At 42.8% G+C, this 18917-nt stretch overlaps 2 non-coding genes and 71 pseudogenes across 2 annotated transcripts; all 73 read left to right on the top strand.

Moving 5' to 3' along the window:
* Positions 1-187: 187 nt before the first annotated feature.
* Positions 188-307, top strand: LOC146745013 (5S ribosomal RNA; annotated as a pseudogene).
* Positions 308-614: 307 nt separating this feature from the next.
* LOC146745012 (5S ribosomal RNA) lies at positions 615-734 on the top strand. The gene has a single exon (XR_014929657.1). It is a non-coding gene; the product is annotated as a 5S ribosomal RNA (ribosomal RNA).
* A 96-nt stretch (positions 735-830) lies between these two features.
* LOC146745011 (5S ribosomal RNA) lies at positions 831-950 on the top strand (annotated as a pseudogene).
* Positions 951-1046: 96 nt separating this feature from the next.
* On the top strand, positions 1047-1165 carry LOC146745010 (5S ribosomal RNA; annotated as a pseudogene).
* A 311-nt stretch (positions 1166-1476) lies between these two features.
* Positions 1477-1596, top strand: LOC146745009 (5S ribosomal RNA; annotated as a pseudogene).
* Positions 1597-1691: 95 nt separating this feature from the next.
* LOC146745008 (5S ribosomal RNA) lies at positions 1692-1811 on the top strand (annotated as a pseudogene).
* A 96-nt stretch (positions 1812-1907) lies between these two features.
* Positions 1908-2027, top strand: LOC146745007 (5S ribosomal RNA; annotated as a pseudogene).
* Positions 2028-2123: 96 nt separating this feature from the next.
* On the top strand, positions 2124-2243 carry LOC146745006 (5S ribosomal RNA; annotated as a pseudogene).
* A 96-nt stretch (positions 2244-2339) lies between these two features.
* On the top strand, positions 2340-2459 carry LOC146745005 (5S ribosomal RNA; annotated as a pseudogene).
* Positions 2460-2555: 96 nt separating this feature from the next.
* LOC146745004 (5S ribosomal RNA) lies at positions 2556-2675 on the top strand (annotated as a pseudogene).
* Positions 2676-2771: 96 nt separating this feature from the next.
* Positions 2772-2891, top strand: LOC146745003 (5S ribosomal RNA; annotated as a pseudogene).
* A 96-nt stretch (positions 2892-2987) lies between these two features.
* Positions 2988-3107, top strand: LOC146745002 (5S ribosomal RNA; annotated as a pseudogene).
* Positions 3108-3203: 96 nt separating this feature from the next.
* LOC146745001 (5S ribosomal RNA) lies at positions 3204-3323 on the top strand (annotated as a pseudogene).
* A 96-nt stretch (positions 3324-3419) lies between these two features.
* On the top strand, positions 3420-3539 carry LOC146745000 (5S ribosomal RNA; annotated as a pseudogene).
* Positions 3540-4066: 527 nt separating this feature from the next.
* Positions 4067-4186, top strand: LOC146744999 (5S ribosomal RNA; annotated as a pseudogene).
* Positions 4187-4282: 96 nt separating this feature from the next.
* On the top strand, positions 4283-4402 carry LOC146744998 (5S ribosomal RNA; annotated as a pseudogene).
* A 97-nt stretch (positions 4403-4499) lies between these two features.
* On the top strand, positions 4500-4619 carry LOC146744997 (5S ribosomal RNA; annotated as a pseudogene).
* A 98-nt stretch (positions 4620-4717) lies between these two features.
* Positions 4718-4837, top strand: LOC146744996 (5S ribosomal RNA; annotated as a pseudogene).
* A 97-nt stretch (positions 4838-4934) lies between these two features.
* Positions 4935-5054, top strand: LOC146744995 (5S ribosomal RNA; annotated as a pseudogene).
* A 96-nt stretch (positions 5055-5150) lies between these two features.
* LOC146744994 (5S ribosomal RNA) lies at positions 5151-5270 on the top strand (annotated as a pseudogene).
* Positions 5271-5366: 96 nt separating this feature from the next.
* On the top strand, positions 5367-5486 carry LOC146744993 (5S ribosomal RNA; annotated as a pseudogene).
* A 96-nt stretch (positions 5487-5582) lies between these two features.
* On the top strand, positions 5583-5702 carry LOC146744992 (5S ribosomal RNA; annotated as a pseudogene).
* Positions 5703-5798: 96 nt separating this feature from the next.
* LOC146744991 (5S ribosomal RNA) lies at positions 5799-5918 on the top strand (annotated as a pseudogene).
* Positions 5919-6014: 96 nt separating this feature from the next.
* On the top strand, positions 6015-6134 carry LOC146744990 (5S ribosomal RNA; annotated as a pseudogene).
* Positions 6135-6230: 96 nt separating this feature from the next.
* On the top strand, positions 6231-6350 carry LOC146744989 (5S ribosomal RNA; annotated as a pseudogene).
* A 97-nt stretch (positions 6351-6447) lies between these two features.
* LOC146744988 (5S ribosomal RNA) lies at positions 6448-6567 on the top strand (annotated as a pseudogene).
* Positions 6568-6665: 98 nt separating this feature from the next.
* Positions 6666-6785, top strand: LOC146744987 (5S ribosomal RNA; annotated as a pseudogene).
* Positions 6786-6882: 97 nt separating this feature from the next.
* LOC146744986 (5S ribosomal RNA) lies at positions 6883-7002 on the top strand (annotated as a pseudogene).
* Positions 7003-7098: 96 nt separating this feature from the next.
* On the top strand, positions 7099-7218 carry LOC146744985 (5S ribosomal RNA; annotated as a pseudogene).
* Positions 7219-7314: 96 nt separating this feature from the next.
* Positions 7315-7434, top strand: LOC146744984 (5S ribosomal RNA; annotated as a pseudogene).
* Positions 7435-7529: 95 nt separating this feature from the next.
* Positions 7530-7649, top strand: LOC146744983 (5S ribosomal RNA; annotated as a pseudogene).
* Positions 7650-7745: 96 nt separating this feature from the next.
* On the top strand, positions 7746-7865 carry LOC146744982 (5S ribosomal RNA; annotated as a pseudogene).
* A 96-nt stretch (positions 7866-7961) lies between these two features.
* On the top strand, positions 7962-8081 carry LOC146744981 (5S ribosomal RNA; annotated as a pseudogene).
* Positions 8082-8177: 96 nt separating this feature from the next.
* LOC146744980 (5S ribosomal RNA) lies at positions 8178-8297 on the top strand (annotated as a pseudogene).
* Positions 8298-8394: 97 nt separating this feature from the next.
* On the top strand, positions 8395-8514 carry LOC146744979 (5S ribosomal RNA; annotated as a pseudogene).
* Positions 8515-8610: 96 nt separating this feature from the next.
* LOC146744978 (5S ribosomal RNA) lies at positions 8611-8730 on the top strand (annotated as a pseudogene).
* Positions 8731-8825: 95 nt separating this feature from the next.
* On the top strand, positions 8826-8945 carry LOC146744977 (5S ribosomal RNA; annotated as a pseudogene).
* Positions 8946-9041: 96 nt separating this feature from the next.
* On the top strand, positions 9042-9161 carry LOC146744976 (5S ribosomal RNA; annotated as a pseudogene).
* Positions 9162-9257: 96 nt separating this feature from the next.
* On the top strand, positions 9258-9377 carry LOC146744975 (5S ribosomal RNA; annotated as a pseudogene).
* A 97-nt stretch (positions 9378-9474) lies between these two features.
* Positions 9475-9594, top strand: LOC146744974 (5S ribosomal RNA; annotated as a pseudogene).
* A 96-nt stretch (positions 9595-9690) lies between these two features.
* LOC146744973 (5S ribosomal RNA) lies at positions 9691-9810 on the top strand (annotated as a pseudogene).
* Positions 9811-9906: 96 nt separating this feature from the next.
* Positions 9907-10026, top strand: LOC146744972 (5S ribosomal RNA; annotated as a pseudogene).
* A 95-nt stretch (positions 10027-10121) lies between these two features.
* On the top strand, positions 10122-10241 carry LOC146744971 (5S ribosomal RNA). The gene has a single exon (XR_014929634.1). It is a non-coding gene; the product is annotated as a 5S ribosomal RNA (ribosomal RNA).
* A 96-nt stretch (positions 10242-10337) lies between these two features.
* Positions 10338-10457, top strand: LOC146744970 (5S ribosomal RNA; annotated as a pseudogene).
* Positions 10458-10984: 527 nt separating this feature from the next.
* LOC146744969 (5S ribosomal RNA) lies at positions 10985-11104 on the top strand (annotated as a pseudogene).
* Positions 11105-11200: 96 nt separating this feature from the next.
* LOC146744968 (5S ribosomal RNA) lies at positions 11201-11320 on the top strand (annotated as a pseudogene).
* A 96-nt stretch (positions 11321-11416) lies between these two features.
* On the top strand, positions 11417-11535 carry LOC146744967 (5S ribosomal RNA; annotated as a pseudogene).
* A 95-nt stretch (positions 11536-11630) lies between these two features.
* LOC146744966 (5S ribosomal RNA) lies at positions 11631-11750 on the top strand (annotated as a pseudogene).
* Positions 11751-11846: 96 nt separating this feature from the next.
* LOC146744965 (5S ribosomal RNA) lies at positions 11847-11966 on the top strand (annotated as a pseudogene).
* A 312-nt stretch (positions 11967-12278) lies between these two features.
* LOC146744964 (5S ribosomal RNA) lies at positions 12279-12398 on the top strand (annotated as a pseudogene).
* A 311-nt stretch (positions 12399-12709) lies between these two features.
* LOC146744963 (5S ribosomal RNA) lies at positions 12710-12829 on the top strand (annotated as a pseudogene).
* A 231-nt stretch (positions 12830-13060) lies between these two features.
* Positions 13061-13180, top strand: LOC146744962 (5S ribosomal RNA; annotated as a pseudogene).
* Positions 13181-13275: 95 nt separating this feature from the next.
* LOC146744961 (5S ribosomal RNA) lies at positions 13276-13395 on the top strand (annotated as a pseudogene).
* A 96-nt stretch (positions 13396-13491) lies between these two features.
* Positions 13492-13611, top strand: LOC146744960 (5S ribosomal RNA; annotated as a pseudogene).
* Positions 13612-13842: 231 nt separating this feature from the next.
* On the top strand, positions 13843-13962 carry LOC146744959 (5S ribosomal RNA; annotated as a pseudogene).
* A 95-nt stretch (positions 13963-14057) lies between these two features.
* LOC146744958 (5S ribosomal RNA) lies at positions 14058-14177 on the top strand (annotated as a pseudogene).
* A 96-nt stretch (positions 14178-14273) lies between these two features.
* LOC146744957 (5S ribosomal RNA) lies at positions 14274-14393 on the top strand (annotated as a pseudogene).
* A 95-nt stretch (positions 14394-14488) lies between these two features.
* LOC146744956 (5S ribosomal RNA) lies at positions 14489-14608 on the top strand (annotated as a pseudogene).
* Positions 14609-14704: 96 nt separating this feature from the next.
* Positions 14705-14824, top strand: LOC146744955 (5S ribosomal RNA; annotated as a pseudogene).
* A 312-nt stretch (positions 14825-15136) lies between these two features.
* On the top strand, positions 15137-15256 carry LOC146744954 (5S ribosomal RNA; annotated as a pseudogene).
* A 311-nt stretch (positions 15257-15567) lies between these two features.
* Positions 15568-15687, top strand: LOC146744953 (5S ribosomal RNA; annotated as a pseudogene).
* Positions 15688-15918: 231 nt separating this feature from the next.
* LOC146744952 (5S ribosomal RNA) lies at positions 15919-16038 on the top strand (annotated as a pseudogene).
* Positions 16039-16133: 95 nt separating this feature from the next.
* On the top strand, positions 16134-16253 carry LOC146744951 (5S ribosomal RNA; annotated as a pseudogene).
* Positions 16254-16349: 96 nt separating this feature from the next.
* LOC146744950 (5S ribosomal RNA) lies at positions 16350-16469 on the top strand (annotated as a pseudogene).
* Positions 16470-16700: 231 nt separating this feature from the next.
* Positions 16701-16820, top strand: LOC146744949 (5S ribosomal RNA; annotated as a pseudogene).
* Positions 16821-16915: 95 nt separating this feature from the next.
* On the top strand, positions 16916-17035 carry LOC146744948 (5S ribosomal RNA; annotated as a pseudogene).
* Positions 17036-17131: 96 nt separating this feature from the next.
* LOC146744947 (5S ribosomal RNA) lies at positions 17132-17251 on the top strand (annotated as a pseudogene).
* Positions 17252-17347: 96 nt separating this feature from the next.
* On the top strand, positions 17348-17467 carry LOC146744946 (5S ribosomal RNA; annotated as a pseudogene).
* Positions 17468-17779: 312 nt separating this feature from the next.
* LOC146744945 (5S ribosomal RNA) lies at positions 17780-17899 on the top strand (annotated as a pseudogene).
* A 231-nt stretch (positions 17900-18130) lies between these two features.
* On the top strand, positions 18131-18250 carry LOC146744944 (5S ribosomal RNA; annotated as a pseudogene).
* A 61-nt stretch (positions 18251-18311) lies between these two features.
* LOC146744943 (5S ribosomal RNA) lies at positions 18312-18431 on the top strand (annotated as a pseudogene).
* Positions 18432-18527: 96 nt separating this feature from the next.
* LOC146744942 (5S ribosomal RNA) lies at positions 18528-18647 on the top strand (annotated as a pseudogene).
* A 96-nt stretch (positions 18648-18743) lies between these two features.
* Positions 18744-18863, top strand: LOC146744941 (5S ribosomal RNA; annotated as a pseudogene).
* The last annotated feature ends 54 nt before the right edge of the window (positions 18864-18917 follow it).

Below are 18917 nucleotides of genomic sequence, written 5' to 3'. Positions count from 1 at the left end.
AGTTCACGTCCGATCACTGAAGTTAATCTGCATCGTGCATGGTTAGTACTTGCATGGGAGACTGGCTGAGAATACCACGTGCAGTAGGCTCATCAACATTTTTATTCCACATTACATACTAACATTTTCCCATGTTTTTTTTGCCTAGCCGAAGCAATAAATGACATCCAATTGCAACGAATATTCAGCATACTGCCAAACCAATGCAGAATACTCCAGTTCACGTCCGATCACTGAAGTTAAGCTGCATCGGGCGTGGTTAGTACTTGCAAGGGAGACCGGCTGGGAATACCACTTGCATTAGGCTCATCAACATTTTTATTCCACCGTACATACTAACTTTTTCCCGGGATGTTTTTGCCTAGCCGAAGTATTAAATTACATCCAATTCCGACGAATATTCAGCCTACTGCCAAACCATTGCAGAGTACACCAGTTCTCGTCCGATCACTGAAGTTAAAGACGTGGTTAGTACTTGCATGGGATACCGGCTGAGAAAACCGCATGCAGTACGCTCATCAACATTTTTATTCCGCCGTACATACTAACTTTTTCGCGGGATATTTTGCATAGCCGAAGCATTTTAAACGACATCCAATTCCGACGAATATTCAGCCTACTGCCAAACCATAGCAGAATACACCAGTTCTCGTCCGATCACTGAAGTTAAGCTGCATTGGGCGTGGTTAGTACTTGCATGGGAGACCGGCTGGGAATACCACGTGCAGTAGGCTCATCAACATTTTTATTCCACATTACATACTAACATTTTCCCATAATTTTTTACCTAGCCGAAGCAATAAATGACCTCCAATTGCAAAGAATATTCAGCATACAGCCAAACCAATGCAGAATACACCAGTTCTCGTCATATCACTGAAGTTAATCTGCATCGGGTGTGGTTAGTACTTGCATGGGAGACCGGCTGGGAATACCACGTGCAGTAGGCTCATCGACATTTTTATTCCACATTACGTACTAACATTTTCCCATGTTTTTTTGCCTAGCCGAAGCAATAAATGACATCCAATTGCAACGAATATTCAGCCTACTGCCAAACCAATGCAGAATACACCAGTTCACGTCCGATCAGTGAAGTTAAGCTGCATCGGGCGTGGTTAGTACTTGCAAGGGAGACCGGCTGGAATACCACGTGCATTAGGCTCATCAACATTTTTATTCCACCGTACAAACTAACTTTTTCCCGGGATTTTTTGCGCAGCCGAAGTTTTAAATTACATCCAATTCCGAAGAATATTCAACCTACTGACAAACCATTGCAGACTACACCAGTTCTCGTCCGATCATTGAAGTTAAGCCCACCAGATGCGGGTAGTACTTGCATGGGAGCCCGGCCGTGAATACCGCATGCAGTAGGCTCATCAACATTTTTATTCCACCGCACATACTAAATTTTTCGAGGGATTTTTTGCATAGCCGAAGCATTAAACGACATCCAATTCCGACGAATATTCAGCCTACTGGCAACCCATTGCAGAATACACCAGTTCTCGTCCGATCACTGAAGTTAAGCTGCATCGGGCGTGGTTAGTACTTGCATGGGAGACCGTCTGGGAATACCACGTGCAGTAGGCTCATCAACATTTTTATTCCACATTACATACTAACTTTTACCTATGATTTTTTCCTAGCCGTAGGATTAAATGACATCCAATTCCGATGTATATTCAGCCTACTGCCAAACCATTGCAGAATACACCAGTTCTCGTCTGATCACTGAAGTTAAGGTGCATCGGGCGTGGTTAGTACTTGCATGGGAGACCGGCTGAGAATACCATGTGCAGTAGGCTCACCAACATTTTTATTCCACCGTACATACTAACTTTTTTCCATGATTTTTTGCCTAGCCGAAGCATTAAATGACATCCAATTGCGACGAATATTCAGCCTACTGCCAAACCATTGCAGAATACACCAGTTGTCGTCCGATCACTGAAGTTAAGCTGCATAGGGCGTGGTTAGTACTTGCATGGTAGAACGGCTGGGAATACCACGTGCAGTAGGCTCATCAATATTTTTATTCCACCGTACATACTAACTTTTTCCCGGGATTTTTTGCCTAGCCGAAGCATTAAACGACATCCAATTCCGACGAATATTCAGCCTACTGCCAACCCATTGCAGAATACACCAGTTCTCATCCGATCACTGAAGTTAAGTTGCATCGGGCGTGGTTTGTACTTGCATGGGAGACCGGCTGGGAATACCACGTGCAGTAGGCTCATCAACATTTTTATTCCAAATTACATACTAAAATTTTCCCATGATTTTTTGCCTAAATGAAGCATTAAATGACATACAATACGGACGAATATTCAGCCTACAGCCAAACCATTGCAGATTACACCAGTTCTCGTCTGATCACTGCAGTTAACCTGCATCGGGCGTGGTTAGTACTTGCATGGGAGACCGGCTGGGAATACCACGTGCAGTTGGCTGATGAACATTTTTATTCCACCGTACATACTAATTTTTTCCTATGATTTTTTGCCGAACCATAGCATTAAATGACATTCAATTCCGACGAATATTCAGCCTACTGCCAAACCATTGCAGATTACACCAGTTCTTGTCTGATCACTGCAGTTAACCTGCATCGGGCGTGGTTAGTACTTGCATGGGAGACCGGCTGGGAATACCACGTGCAGTTGGCTGATGAACATTTTTATTCCACCGTACATACTAACTATTTTCCATGATTTTTTGCCTAGCCAAAGCATTAAATGGCATACAATTGCAACGAACATTCAGCATACTGCCAAACCAATGCAGAATACACCAGCTCTCATCCGATCACTGAAGTTAATCTGCATCGGGCGTGGTTAGTACTTGCATGGGAGACCGGCTGGGAATACCACGTGCAGTAGGCTCATCAACATTTTAATTCCACATTACATACTAACATTTTCCCATAATTGTTTACCTAGCCGAAGCAATAAATAACATCCAATTGCAAAGAATATTCAGCCTACAGCCAAACCAATGCACAATACACCAGTTCTCGTCTGATCACTGAAGTTAATCTGCATCGGGCATGGTTAGTACTTGCATGGGAGACTGGCTGGGAATACCACGTGCAGTAGGCTCATCAACATTTTTATTCCACATTACATACCAACATTTTCCCATGTTTTTTTGCCTAGCCGAAGCAATAAATGACATCCAATTGCAACGAATATTCAGCCTACTGCCAAACCAATGTAGAATACACCAGTTCACGTCCGATTACAGATGTTAAGCTGCATCGGGCGTGGTTAGTACTTGCATGGGAGACCGGCCGGGAATACCACGTGCAGTAGGCTCATCAACATTTTTATTCCACCGTACATACTAACTTTTTCCCGAGATTTTTTGCCAAGCCGAAGTATTAAATTAAATCCAATTCTGACGAATACTCAGCCTACTGTCAAACTATTGCAGAATACACCAGTTCTCGTCCGGTCACTGAAGTTAAGCTGCATCGGGTATGGTTAGTACTTGCATGGGAGACCGGCTGGGAATACCACGTGCAGTAGGCTCATCAACATTTTTATTCCACCATACATACTAACTTTTTTCCATGATTTTTTGCCTAGCCGAAGCATTAAATAACATCCAATTGCGACGAATATTCAGCCTACTGCCAAACCATTGCCGAATACACCAGTTCTCGTCGGATCAGTGAAGTTAAGCTGCATCGGGCGTGGTTAGTACTTGCATGGTATAACGGCTGGGAATTCCATGTGCACTAGGCTCATCAACATATTTATTCCACAGAACATACTAACTTTTTCCCGGGATTTTTTGCCTAGCCGAAGTATTAAATTACATCCAATTCCGACGAATATTCAGCCTACTGACAAACAATTGCAGAACACACCAGTTCTCGTCCGATCACTGAAGTTAAGCCCACTGGACGTGGTTAGTTCTTGCATGGGAGACCGGCTGAGAATACCACAAGCAGTAGGCTCATCAACATTTTTATTCCACCGTACATACTAACTTTTTCGCGGGATTTTTTGCATAGCCGACGCATTAAACGACATCCAATTCCGACGAATATTCAGCCTACTGCCAACCCATTGCAGAATACACCAGTTCTCGTCCGATCACTGAAGTTAAGCTGCATCGGGCGTGGTTAGTACTTGCATGGTAGACCGGCTGGGAATACCACGTGCAGTAGGCTCATCAACAGTTTTATTCCACATTACATACTAACTTTTTCCTATGATTCTTTGCCGAGCCATAGCATTAAATGACATTCAATTCCGACGAATATTCAGCCTACTGCCAAACCATTGCAGAATACACCAGTTCTCGTCCGATCACTGAAGTTAATCTGCATCGGGCATGGTTAGTAGTTGCATGGGAGACTGGCTGGGAATACCACGTGCAGTAGGCTTATCAACATTTTTTTTCCACATTACATACTAACATTTTCCCTTATTTTTTTTACCTAGCCGATGCAATAAATGACCTCCAATTGCAAAGAATATTCAGCCTACTGCCAAACCATTGCAGAATACACCAGTTCTCGTCCGATCACTGAAGTTAATCTGCATCGGGCATGGTTAGTACTTGCATGGGAGACTGGCTGGGAATACCATGTGCAGTAGGCTTATCAACATTTTTATTCCACATTACATACTAACATTTTCCCTTATTTTTTTTACCTAGCCGAAGCAATAAATGACCTCCAATTGCAAAGATATATTCAGCCTACAGCCTAACCAATGCAGAATACACCAGTTCCCGTCCGATCACTGAAGTTAATCTGCATCGGGCGTGGTTAGTACTTGCATGGGAGACCGGCTGGGAATACCACGTGCAGTTGGCTCATCAACATTTTCATTCCACATTACATACTAACATTTTCCCATGTTTTTTTTGCCTAGCCGAAGAAATAATTGACATCCAATTGCAACGAATATTCAGCCTACTGCCAAACCAGTGCAGAATACACCAGTTCCCGTCCGATCACTGAAGTTAAGCTGCATCGGGCGTGGTTAGTACTTGCATGGGAGACCGGCTGAGAATACCATGTGCAGTGAGCTCATCAACATTTTTATTCCACCGTACATACTAACTTTTTTCCATGCTTTTTTTCTTAGCCGAAGCATTAAATGACATCCAATTGCGACGAATATTCAGCCTACTGCCAAACCAATGCAGAATACACCAGTTCTCGTCCGATCACTGAAGTTAATCTGCATCGGGCATGGTTAGTAATTGCATGGGAGACCGGCTGGGAATACCACGTGCAGTAGGCTTATCAACATTTTTATTCCACCGTACATACCAAATTTTTCCCGGGATTTGTTGCCTAGCCGAAGTATTAAATTACATTCAATTCCGACGAATATTCAGCCTACCGCCAAACCATTGCAGAATACACCAGTTCTCGTCCGATCACTGAAGTTAATCTGCATCGGGCATGGTTAGTACTTGCATGGGAGACAGGCTGGGAAAACTACGTGCAGTAGGCTCATCAACATTATTATTCCACCGTGAATACAAACTTTTTCCCGGGATTTGTTGCCTAGCCGAAGTATTAAATTACATTCAATTCCGACGAATATTCAGCCTACTGCCAAACCATTGCAGAATACACCAGTTCTCGTCCGATCACTGAAGTTAATCTGCATCGGGCATGGTTAGTACTTGCATGAGAGACTGGCTGGGAATACCACGTGCAGTAGGCTTATCAACATTTTTATTCCACCGTACATACTAACATTTTCCCATGTTTTTTTGCCTAGCTGAAGCAATAAATGACATCCAATTGCAACGAATATTCAGCCTACTGCCAACCCATTGCAGAATACACCAATTCTCGTCCGATCACTGAAGTTAAGCTGCATCGGGCGAGGTTAGTACTTGCATGGGAAACCGGCTGGGAATACCACGTGCAGTAGGCTTATCAACATTTTTATTCCACCATACATACTAACTTTTTTCCATGATTTTTTGCCTAGCCGAAGCATTAAATGACATCCAATTGCGACAAATATTCAGCCTACTGCCAAACCAATGCAGAATACGCCAGTTCTCGTCCGGTCACTGAAGTTAATCTGCATCGAGCATGGTTAGTACTTGCATGGGAGACCGGCTGGGAATACCGCGTACAGTAGGCTTATCAACATTATTATTCCACCGTGCATGCAAACTTTTTCCCGGGATTTGTTGCCTAGCCGAAGTATTAAATTACATTCAATTCCCACGAATATTCAGCCTACTGCCAAACCATTGCAGAATACACCAGTTCTCGTCCGATCACTGAAGTTAATCTGCATCGGGCATGGTTAGTAGTTGCATGGGAGACTGGCTGGGAATACCACGTGTAGTAGGCTTATCAACATTTTTTTTCCACATTACATACTAACATTTTCCCTTATTTTTTTTACCTAGCCGATGCAATAAATGACCTCCAATTGCAAAGAATATTCAGCCTACTGCCAAACCATTGCAGAATACACCAGTTCTCGTCCGATCACTGAAGTTAATCTGCATCGGGCATGGTTAGTACTTGCATGGGAGACTGGCTGGGAATACCATGTGCAGTAGGCTTATCAACATTTTTATTCCACATTACATACTAACATTTTCCCTTATTTTTTTTACCTAGCCGAAGCAATAAATGACCTCCAATTGCAAAGATATATTCAGCCTACAGCCAAACCAATGCAGAATACACCAGTTCCCGTCCGATCACTGAAGTTAATCTGCATCGGGCGTGGTTAGTACTTGCATGGGAGACCGGCTGGGAATACCACGTGCAGTTGGCTCATCAACATTTTTATTCCACATTACATACTAACATTTTCCCATGTTTTTTTTGCCTAGCCGAAGCAATAAATGACATCCAATTGCAACGAATATTCAGCCTACTGCCAAACCAGTGCAGAATACACCAGTTCCCGTCCGATCACTGAAGTTAAGCTGCATCGGGCGTGGTTAGTACTTGCAAGGGAGACCGGCTGGGAATACCACGTGCATTAGGCTCATCAACATTTTTATTCCACAGTACATGCTAACTTTTTCCCGGAATTTTTTGCATAGCTGAAGCATTAAACGACATCCAAAGCCGACGAATATTCAGCCTACTGCCAAACCATTGCAGTATACACCAGTTCTCGTCCGATCACTGAAGTTAAGCTGCATCGGGCGTGGTTAGTACTTGCATGGGAGACCGGCTGAGAATACCATGTGCAGTGAGCTCATCAACATTTTTATTCCACCGTACATACTAACTTTTTTCCATGCTTTTTTTCTTAGCCGAAGCATTAAATGACATCCAATTGCGACGAATATTCAGCCTACTGCCAAACCAATGCAGAATACACCAGTTCTCATCCGATCACTGAAGTTAATCTGCATCGGACATGGTTAGTACTTGCATGGGAGACCGGCTAGGAATACCACGTGCAGTAGGCATATCAACATTATTATTCCACCGTACATGTAAATTTTTCACGGGATTTGTTGCCTAGCCAAAGTATTAAATTACATTCTATTCCGACAAATGTTCAGCATACTGCCAAACCATTGCAGAATACACCAGTTCTTGTCCGGTCACTGAAGTTAATCTGCATTGGGCATGTTTAGTACTTGCATGGGAGACCGGCTGGGAATACCACGTGCAGTAGGCTTATCAAAATTTTTATTCCACCGTACATACTAACATTTTCCCTTGTTTTTTTGCCTAGCCGAAGCAATAAATGACATCCAATTGCAACGAATATTCAGCCTACTGCCAACCCATTGCAGAATACACCAGTTCTCCTCCGATCACTGAAGTTAAGCTGCATCGGACGTGGTTAGTACTTGCATGGGAGACCGGCTGGGAATACCAAGTGCAGTAGGTTCAACAACATTTTTATTCCACATTACAAACTAACATTTTCCCATAATTTTTTACCTAGCCGAAGCAATAAATGACCTCCAATTGCAAAGAATATTCAGCCTACAGCCAAACCAATGAAGAATACACCAGTTCTCGTCCGATTACTGAAGTTAATCTGCATCGGGCGTGGTTAGTACTTGCATGGGAGACCGGCGGGGAATACCACGTGCATTAGGCTCATCAACATTTTTATTCCACCATACATACTAACATTTTCCCATGTTTTGTTGCCTAGCCGAAGCAATAAATGACATCCAATTGCAACGAATATTCAGCCTACTGCCAACCCATTGCAGAATACACCAGTTCTCGTCCGATCACTGAAGTTAAGCTGCATCGGGCGTGGTTAGTACTTGCATGGGAGACCGGCTGGGAATACCACGTGCAGTAGGCTCATCAACATTTTTATTCCACATTACATACTAACATTTTCCCTGATTTTTTTTACCTAGCCGAAGCAATAAATGACCTCCAATTGCAAAGAATATTCAGCCTACAGCCAAACCAATGCAGAATACACCAGTTCCCGTCCGATTACTGAATTTAATCTGCATCGGGCGTGGTTAGTACTTGCATGGGAGACCGGCTGGGAATACCACGTGCAGTAGGCTCATCAACATTTTTATTCCACATTACATACTAACATTTTCCCATGTTTTTTTGCCTAGCCGAAGCAATAAATGACATCAAATTGCAACGAATATTCAGCCTACTGCCAAACCAGTACAGAATACACCAGTTTTCGTCCGATCACTGAAGTTAAGCCGCATCCGGCGTGCTTAGTACTTGCATGGGAGACCGACTGGGAATACCACGTGCAGTAGGCTTATCAACATTATTATTCCACCGTACATGCACATTTTTCCCGGGATTTGTTGCCTAGCCAAAGTATTAAATTACATTCTATTCCGACAAATATTCAGCCTACTGCCAAACCATTGCAGAATACACCAGTTCTCGTCCGATCACTGAAGTTAAACTGCATCGGGCGTGGTTAGTACTTGCATGGTAGACCGGCTGGGAATACCAAGTGCAGTTGGCTCATCAACATTTTTATTCCACATTACATACTAACATTTTCCCATAATTTTTTACCTAGCCGAAGCAATAAATGACCTCCAATTGCAAAGAATATCCAGCCTACAGCCAAACCAATACAGAATACACCAGTTCCCGTCCGATCACTGAAGTTAATCTGCATCGGGCGTGGTTAGTACTTGCATAGGAGACCGGCTGGGAATACCACGTGCAGTAGGCTCATCAACATTTGTATTCCACATTACATACTAACATTTTCCTATGTTTTTTTGCCTAGCCGAAGCAATAAATGACATCCAATTGCAACGAATATTCAGCCTACTGCCAAACCAGTGAAGAATACACCAGTTCACGTCCGATCACTGAAGTTAAGCTGCATCGGGCGTGGTTAGTACTTGCAAGGGAGACCGGCTGGGAATACCACGTGCATTAGGCTCATCAACATTTTTATTCCACCGTACATACTAACTTTTTCCCGGGATTTTTTTGGCTAGCCGAAGTATTAAATTAAATCCAATTCCGACCAATATTCAGCCTACTGCCAAACCATTGCAGTATACACCAGTTCTCGTCCGATCACTGAAGTTAAGCTGCATCGGGCGTGGTTAGTACTTGCATGGGAGATAGGCTGGGAATACCACATGCAGTAGGCTCATCAACATTTTTATTCCACATTACACACTAACTTTTTCCTATGATTTTTTTCCTAGCCGTAGCATTAAATGACATCCAATTCCTACGTATATTCAGCCTACTGCCAAACCATTGCAGAATACACCAGTTCTCGTCCGATCACTGAATTTAAGCTGCATCGGGCGTGGTTAGTACTTGCATGGGAGACTGGCTGAGAATACCATGTGCAATAGGCTCATCAACATTTTTATTCCACCGTACATACTAACTTTTTTCCATGCTTGTTTTCTTAGCCAAAACATTAAATGACATCCAATTGCGATGAATATTCAGCCTACTGCCAAACCAATGCAGAATAAAACAGTGCTCGTCCGATCACTGAAGTTAATCTGCATCGGGCATGGTTAGTACTTGCATGGGAGACCGGCTAGGAATACCACGTGCAGTAGGCTTATCAACATTATTATTCCACCGTACATGCAAATTTTTCCCGGGATTTGTTGCCTAGCCAAAGTATTAAATTACATTCTATTCCGACAAATATTCAGCCTACTGCCAAACCATTGCAGAATACACCAGTTCTCGTCCGATCACTGAAGTTAAGCTGCATTGGGCGTGGTTAGTACTTGCATGGGAGACCGGCTGGGAATACCACGTGCAGTAGGCTTATCAACATTTTTATTCCACCGTACATACTAACATTTTCCCATGTTTTTTTGCCTAGCCGAAGCAATAAATGACATCCAATTGCAACGAATATTCAACCTACTGCAAACCCATTGCAGAATACTCCAGTTCTCTTCCGATCACTGAAGTTAAGCTGCATCGGGCGTGGTTAGTACTTGCATGGGAGACCGGCTGGGAATACCAAGTGCAGTAGGCTCATCAACATTTTTATTCCACATTACATACTAACATTTTCCCATAATTTTTTACCTAGCCGAAGCTATAAATGACCTCCAATTGCAAAGAATATTCAGCCTACAGCCAAACCAATGACGAATACACCAGTTCTCTTCAGATCACTGAAGTTAATCTGCATCGGGCATGGTTAGTACTTGTATGGGAGACTGGCTGGGAATACCTCGTGCAGTCGGCTTATCAACATTATTATTCCACCGTACATACAAACCTTTTCCAGGGATTTGTTGCCTAGCCGAAGTATTAAATTACATTCAATTCCAACGAATATTCAGCCTACTGCCAAACCATTGCAGAATACACCTGTTCTCGTCTGATCATTGAAGTTAAGCCCACCAGACGTGGTTAGTACTTGTATGGGAGACAGGCTGGGAATACCACGTGCAGTCGGCTTATCAACATTATTATTCCACCGTACATACTAACTTTTTCGCGGGATTTTTTGCATAGCCGAAGCATTAAACGACATCCAATTCCGACGAATATTCAGCCTACTGCCAACCCATTGCAGAATACACCAGTTCTCGTCCGATCACTGAAGTTAAGCTGCATCGGGCGTGGTTAGTACTTGCATGGGAGATCGGCTGGGAATACCACGTGCAGTAGGCTCATAAACATTTTTATTCCACATTACATACTAACTTTTTCCTATGATTTTTTTCCTAGCCGTAGCATTAAATGACATCCAATTCCGATGGATCTTCAGCCTACTGCCAAACCATTGCAGAATACACCAGTTCTCGTCCGATCACTGAAGTTAAGCTGCATCGGTCGTGGTTAGTACTTGCATGGGAGACTGGCTGAGAATACCATGTGCAGTAGGCTCATCAACATTTTTATTCCACCGTACATACTAACTTTTTTCCATGCTTTTTTTCCTAGCCGAAGCATTAAATGACATCCAATTGCGACGAATATTCAGCCTACTGCCAAACCAATGCAGAATACACCAGTCTCGTCCGATCACTGAAGTTAATCTGCATCGGGCATGGTTAGTACTTGCATGGGAGACCGGCTAGGAATACCACGTGCAGTAGGCTTATCAACATTATTATTCCACTGTACATGCAAATTTTTCCCGGGATTTGTTGCCTAGCCAAAGTATTAAAATACATTCTATTCCGACAAATATTCAGCCTACTGCCAAACCATTGCAGAATACACCAGTTCTCGTCCGATCGCTGAAGTTAATCTGCATCGGGCATGGTTAGTACTTGCATGGGAGTCTGGCTGGGAATACCATGTGCAGTAGGCTTATCAACATTTTTATTCCACCGTACATACTAACATTTTCCCATGTTTTTTTGCCTAGCCGAAGCAATAAATGACATCCAATTGCAACGAATATTCAGCCTACTGCAAACCCATTGCAGAATACACCAGTTCTCGTCCGATCACTGAAGTTAAGCTGCATCGGGCGTGGTTAGTACTTGCATGGGAGACCGGCTGGGAATACCAAGTGCAGTAGGCTTATCAACATTTTTATTCCACATTACATACTAACATTTTCCCATAATTTTTTACCTAGCCGAAGCAATAAATGACCTCCAATTGCAAAGAATATTCAGCCTACAGCTAAACCAATGAAGAATACACCAGTTCTAGTCCAATCACTGAAGTTAATCTGCATCGGGCGTGGTTAGTACTTGCATGGGAGACCGTCGGGGAATACCACGTGCATTAGGCTCATCAACATTTTTATTCCACCATACATACTAACTTTTTCCCGGGATTTTTTGCCTAGCCGAAGTATTAAATTACATCCAATTCCGACGAATATTCAACCTACTGACAAACCATTGCAGAATACACCAGTTCTCGTCAGATCACTGAAGTTAATCTGCATCGGGCATGGTTAGTACTTGTATGGGAGACTGTCTGGGAATACCACGTGCAGTCGGCTTATCAACATTATTATTCCTCCGTTCATACATACTTTTTCCAGGGATTTGTTGCCTAGCCAAAGTATTAAATTACATTCAATTCCAACGAATATTCAGCGTACTGCCAAACCATTCCAGAATACACCAGTTCTCGTCTGATCATTGAAGTTAAGCCCACCAGACGTGGTTAGTACTTGCATGGGAGACCGGCTGAGAATACCGTATGCAGTAGGCTCATCAACATTTTTATTCCACCGTACATACTAACTTTTTCCTATGATTTTTTGCCTAACCGTAGCATTAAATGACATCTAATTCCGACGTATATTCAGCCTACTGCCAAACCATTGCAGAATACACCAGTTCTCGTCCGATCACTGAAGTTAAGATGCATCGGGCGTGGTTAGTACTTGCATGGGATACCGGTTGAGAATACAATATGCAGTAGGCTCATCAACATTTTTATTCCACATTACATACTAAATTTTTTCCATGATTTTTTGCCTAGCCGAAGCATAAAATGACATCCAATTGCGACGTATATTCAGCCTACTGCCAAACCATTGCAGAATACACCTGTTCTCGTACGATCATTGAAGTTAAGCCCACGTGCAGTAGGCTTATCAACATTATTATTGCATAGCCGAAGCAATAAATGATGTCCAATTCCGACGAATATTCAGCCTACTGCCAACCCATTGCAGAATACACCAGTTCTCGTCTGATCCCTGAAGTTAAGCTGCATCGGGCGTGGTTAGTACTTGCATGGGAGACCGGCTAGGAATACCACGTGCAATAGGCTTATCAACATTATTATTCCACCGTACATGCAAATTTTTCCCGGGATTTGTTGCCTAGCCAAAGTATTAAATTACATTCTATTCCGACAAATATTCAGCCTACTGCCAAACCATTGCAGAATACACCAGTTCTCGTCCGATCGCTGAAGTTAATCTGCATCGGGCATGGTTAGTACTTGCATGGGAGTCTGGCTGGGAATACCATGTGCAGTAGGCTTATCAACATTTTTATTCCACCGTACATACTAACATTTTCCCATGTTTTTTTGCCTAGCCGAAGCAATAAATGACATTCAATTGCAACGAATATTCAGCCTCCTGCCAAACCAATGCAGAGTACACCAGTTCTCGTCCGATCACTGAAGTTAATCTGCCTTGGGAATGGTTAGTACTTGCATGGGAGACCGGCTGGGAATACCACGTGCAGTAGGCTCATCAACAATTTTATTCCACATTACATACTAACATTTTCCTATGATTTTTTTTCTAGCCGTAGCATTAAATGACATCCAATTCCGACGTATATTCAGCCTACTGCCAAACCATTGCAGAATACACCTGTTCTCGTACGATCATTGAAGTTAAGCCCACGTGCAGTAGGCTTATCAACATTATTATTGCATAGCCGAAGCAATAAATGATGTCCAATTCCGACGAATATTCAGCCTACTGCCAACCCATTGCAGAATACACCAGTTCTCGTCTGATCCCTGAAGTTAAGCTGCATCGGGCGTGGTTAGTACTTGCATGGGAGACCGGCTAGGAATACCACGTGCAATAGGCTTATCAACATTATTATTCCACCGTACATGCAAATTTTTCCCGGGATTTGTTGCCTAGCCAAAGTATTAAATTACATTCTATTCCGACAAATATTCAGCCTACTGCCAAACCATTGCAGAATACACCAGTTCTCGTCCGATCGCTGAAGTTAATCTGCATCGGGCATGGTTAGTACTTGCATGGGAGTCTGGATGGGAATACCATGTGCAGTAGGCTTATCAACATTTTTATTCCACCGTACATACTAACATTTTCCCATGTTTTTTTGCCTAGCCGAAGCAATAAATGACATCCAATTGCAACGAATATTCAGCCTACTGCAAACCCATTGCAGAATACACCAGTTCTCGTCCGATCACTGAAGTTAAGCTGCATCGGGCATGGTTAGTACTTGCATGGGAGACCGGCTAGGAATACCACGTGCAGTAGGCTTATCAACATTATTATTCCACTGTACATGCAAATTTTTCCCGGGATTTGTTGCCTAGCCAAAGTATTAAAATACATTCTATTCCGACAAATATTCAGCCTACTGCCAAACCATTGCAGAATACACCAGTTCTCGTCCGATCGCTGAAGTTAATCTGCATCGGGCATGGTTAGTACTTGCATGGGAGTCTGGCTGGGAATACCATGTGCAGTAGGCTTATCAACATTTTTATTCCACCGTACATACTAACATTTTCCCATGTTTTTTTGCCTAGCCGAAGCAATAAATGACATCCAATTGCAACGAATATTCAGCCTACTGCAAACCCATTGCAGAATACACCAGTTCTCGTCCGATCACTGAAGTTAAGCTGCATCGGGCGTGGTTAGTACTTGCATGGGAGACCGGCTGGGAATACCAAGTGCAGTAGGCTTATCAACATTTTTATTCCACATTACATACTAACATTTTCCCATAATTTTTTACCTAGCCGAAGCAATAAATGACCTCCAATTGCAAAGAATATTCAGCCTACAGCTAAACCAATGAAGAATACACCAGTTCTAGTCCAATCACTGAAGTTAATCTGCATCGGGCGTGGTTAGTACTTGCATGGGAGACCGTCGGGGAATACCACGTGCATTAGGCTCATCAACATTTTTATTCCACCATACATACTAACTTTTTCCCGGGATTTTTTGCCTAGCCGAAGTATTAAATTACATCCAATTCCGACGAATATTCAACCTACTGACAAACCATTGCAGAATACACCAGTTCTCGTCAGATCACTGAAGTTAATCTGCATCGGGCATGGTTAGTACTTGTATGGGAGACTGTCTGGGAATACCACGTGCAGTCGGCTTATCAACATTATTATTCCTCCGTTCATACATACTTTTTCCAGGGATTTGTTGCCTAGCCAAAGTATTAAATTACATTCAATTCCAACGAATATTCAGCGTACTGCCAAACCATTCCAGAATACACCAGTTCTCGTCTGATCATTGAAGTTAAGCCCACCAGACGTGGTTAGTACTTGCATGGGAGACCGGCTGAGAATACCGTATGCAGTAGGCTCATCAACATTTTTATTCCACCGTACATACTAACTTTTTCCTATGATTTTTTGCCTAACCGTAGCATTAAATGACATCTAATTCCGACGTATATTCAGCCTACTGCCAAACCATTGCAGAATACACCAGTTCTCGTCCGATCACTGAAGTTAAGATGCATCGGGCGTGGTTAGTACTTGCATGGGATACCGGTTGAGAATACAATATGCAGTAGGCTCATCAACATTTTTATTCCACATTACATACTAAATTTTTTCCATGATTTTTTGCCTAGCCGAAGCATAAAATGACATCCAATTGCGACGTATATTCAGCCTACTGCCAAACCATTGCAGAATACACCTGTTCTCGTACGATCATTGAAGTTAAGCCCACGTGCAGTAGGCTTATCAACATTATTATTGCATAGCCGAAGCAATAAATGATGTCCAATTCCGACGAATATTCAGCCTACTGCCAACCCATTGCAGAATACACCAGTTCTCGTCTGATCCCTGAAGTTAAGCTGCATCGGGCGTGGTTAGTACTTGCATGGGAGACCGGCTAGGAATACCACGTGCAATAGGCTTATCAACATTATTATTCCACCGTACATGCAAATTTTTCCCGGGATTTGTTGCCTAGCCAAAGTATTAAATTACATTCTATTCCGACAAATATTCAGCCTACTGCCAAACCATTGCAGAATACACCAGTTCTCGTCCGATCGCTGAAGTTAATCTGCATCGGGCATGGTTAGTACTTGCATGGGAGTCTGGCTGGGAATACCATGTGCAGTAGGCTTATCAACATTTTTATTCCACCGTACATACTAACATTTTCCCATGTTTTTTTGCCTAGCCGAAGCAATAAATGACATTCAATTGCAACGAATATTCAGCCTCCTGCCAAACCAATGCAGAGTACACCAGTTCTCGTCCGATCACTGAAGTTAATCTGCCTTGGGAATGGTTAGTACTTGCATGGGAGACCGGCTGGGAATACCACGTGCAGTAGGCTCATCAACAATTTTATTCCACATTACATACTAACATTTTCCTATGATTTTTTTTCTAGCCGTAGCATTAAATGACATCCAATTCCGACGTATATTCAGCCTACTGCCAAACCATTGCAGAATACACCTGTTCTCGTACGATCATTGAAGTTAAGCCCACGTGCAGTAGGCTTATCAACATTATTATTGCATAGCCGAAGCAATAAATGATGTCCAATTCCGACGAATATTCAGCCTACTGCCAACCCATTGCAGAATACACCAGTTCTCGTCTGATCCCTGAAGTTAAGCTGCATCGGGCGTGGTTAGTACTTGCATGGGAGACCGGCTAGGAATACCACGTGCAATAGGCTTATCAACATTATTATTCCACCGTACATGCAAATTTTTCCCGGGATTTGTTGCCTAGCCAAAGTATTAAATTACATTCTATTCCGACAAATATTCAGCCTACTGCCAAACCATTGCAGAATACACCAGTTCTCGTCCGATCGCTGAAGTTAATCTGCATCGGGCATGGTTAGTACTTGCATGGGAGTCTGGATGGGAATACCATGTGCAGTAGGCTTATCAACATTTTTATTCCACCGTACATACTAACATTTTCCCATGTTTTTTTGCCTAGCCGAAGCAATAAATGACATCCAATTGCAACGAATATTCAGCCTACTGCAAACCCATTGCAGAATACACCAGTTCTCGTCCGATCACTGAAGTTAAGCTGCATCGGGCGTGGTTAGTACTTGCATGGGAGACCGGCGGGGAATACCACGTGCATTAGGCTCATCAACATTTTTATTCCACCATACATACTAACTTTTTCCCGGGATTTTTTGCCTAGCCGAAGTATTAAATTACATCCAATTCCGACGAATATTCAACCTACTGACAAACCATTGCAGAATACACCAGTTCTCGTCAGATCACTGAAGTTAATCTGCATCGGGCATGGTTAGTACTTGTATGGGAGACTGGCTGAGAATACCGTATGCAGTAGGCTCATCAACATTTTTATTCCACCGTACATACTAACTTTTTCCTATGATTTTTTGCCTAACCGTAGCATTAAATGACATCTAATTCCGACGTATATTCAGCCTACTGCCAAACCATTGCAGAATACACCACTTCTCGTCCGATCACTGAAGTTAAGATGCATCGGGAGTGGTTAGTACTTGCATGGGATACCGGTTGAGAATACAATGTGCAGTAGGCTCATCAACATTTTTATTCCACCGTACATACTAACTTTTTTCCATGATTTTTTGCCTAGCCGAAGCATTAAATGACATCCAATTGCGACGAATATTCAGCCTCCTGCCAAACCAATGCAGAGTACACCAGTTCTCGTCAGATCACTGAAGTTAATCTGCCTCAGGCATGGTTAGTACTTGCATGGGAGACCGGCTGGGAATACCACGTGCAGTAGGCTCATCAACATTTTTATTCCACATTACATACTAACATTTTCCTATGATTTTTTTTCTAGCCGTAGCATTAAATGACATCCAATTCCGACGTATATTCAGCCTACTGCCAAACCATTGCAGAATACACCTGTTCTCGTACGATCATTGAAGTTAAGCCCACGTGCAGTAGGCTTATCAACATTATTATTGCATAGCCGAAGCAATAAATGATGTCCAATTCCGACGAATATTCAGCCTACTGCCAACCCATTGCAGAATACACCAGTTCTCGTCTGATCCCTGAAGTTAAGCTGCATCGGGCGTGGTTAGTACTTGCATGGGAGACCGGCTGGGAATACCACGTGCAGTAGGCTTATCAACATTATTATTGCATAGCCGAAGCAATAAATGATGTCCAATTCCGACGAATATTCAGCCTACTGCCAACCCATTGCAGAATACACCAGTTCTCGTCTGATCACTGAAGTTAAGCTGCATCGGGCGTGGTTAGTACTTGCATGGGAGACCGGCTGGGAATTCCGCGTGCAGTAGGCTCATCAACATTTTTATTCCACATTACATACTAACATTTTCCTATGATTTTTTTTCTAGCCGTAGCATTAAATGACATCCAATTCCGAAGTATATTCAGCCTACTGTCAAACCATTGCAGAATACACCAGTTCTCGTCCGATCACTGAAGTTAAGCTGCATTGGGCGTGGTTAGTACTTGCATGGGAGACCGGCTGAGAATACCATGTGCAGTAGGCTCATCAACATTTTTATTCCACCGTACATACTAACTTTTTTCCATGTTTGTTTGCCTAGCCGAAACATTAAATGACATCCAATTGCGACGAATATTCAGCCTACTGCCAAACCATTGCAAAATACACCAGATCTCGTCCGATCACTGAAGTTAAGCTGCATCGGGCGTGGTTAGTACTTGCATGGGAGACAGGCTGGGAATACCATGTGCAGTAGGCTCATCAACATTTTTATTCCACATTACATACTAACATTTTCCCATAATTTTTTACC

Source organism: Saccoglossus kowalevskii, chromosome 5, assembly GCF_978046115.1.
Source record: "Saccoglossus kowalevskii chromosome 5, keSacKowa6.1, whole genome shotgun sequence".
Taxonomy (NCBI): Eukaryota; Metazoa; Hemichordata; class Enteropneusta; family Harrimaniidae; genus Saccoglossus; species Saccoglossus kowalevskii.
This window is presented reverse-complemented; position numbering and strand designations above follow the sequence as displayed.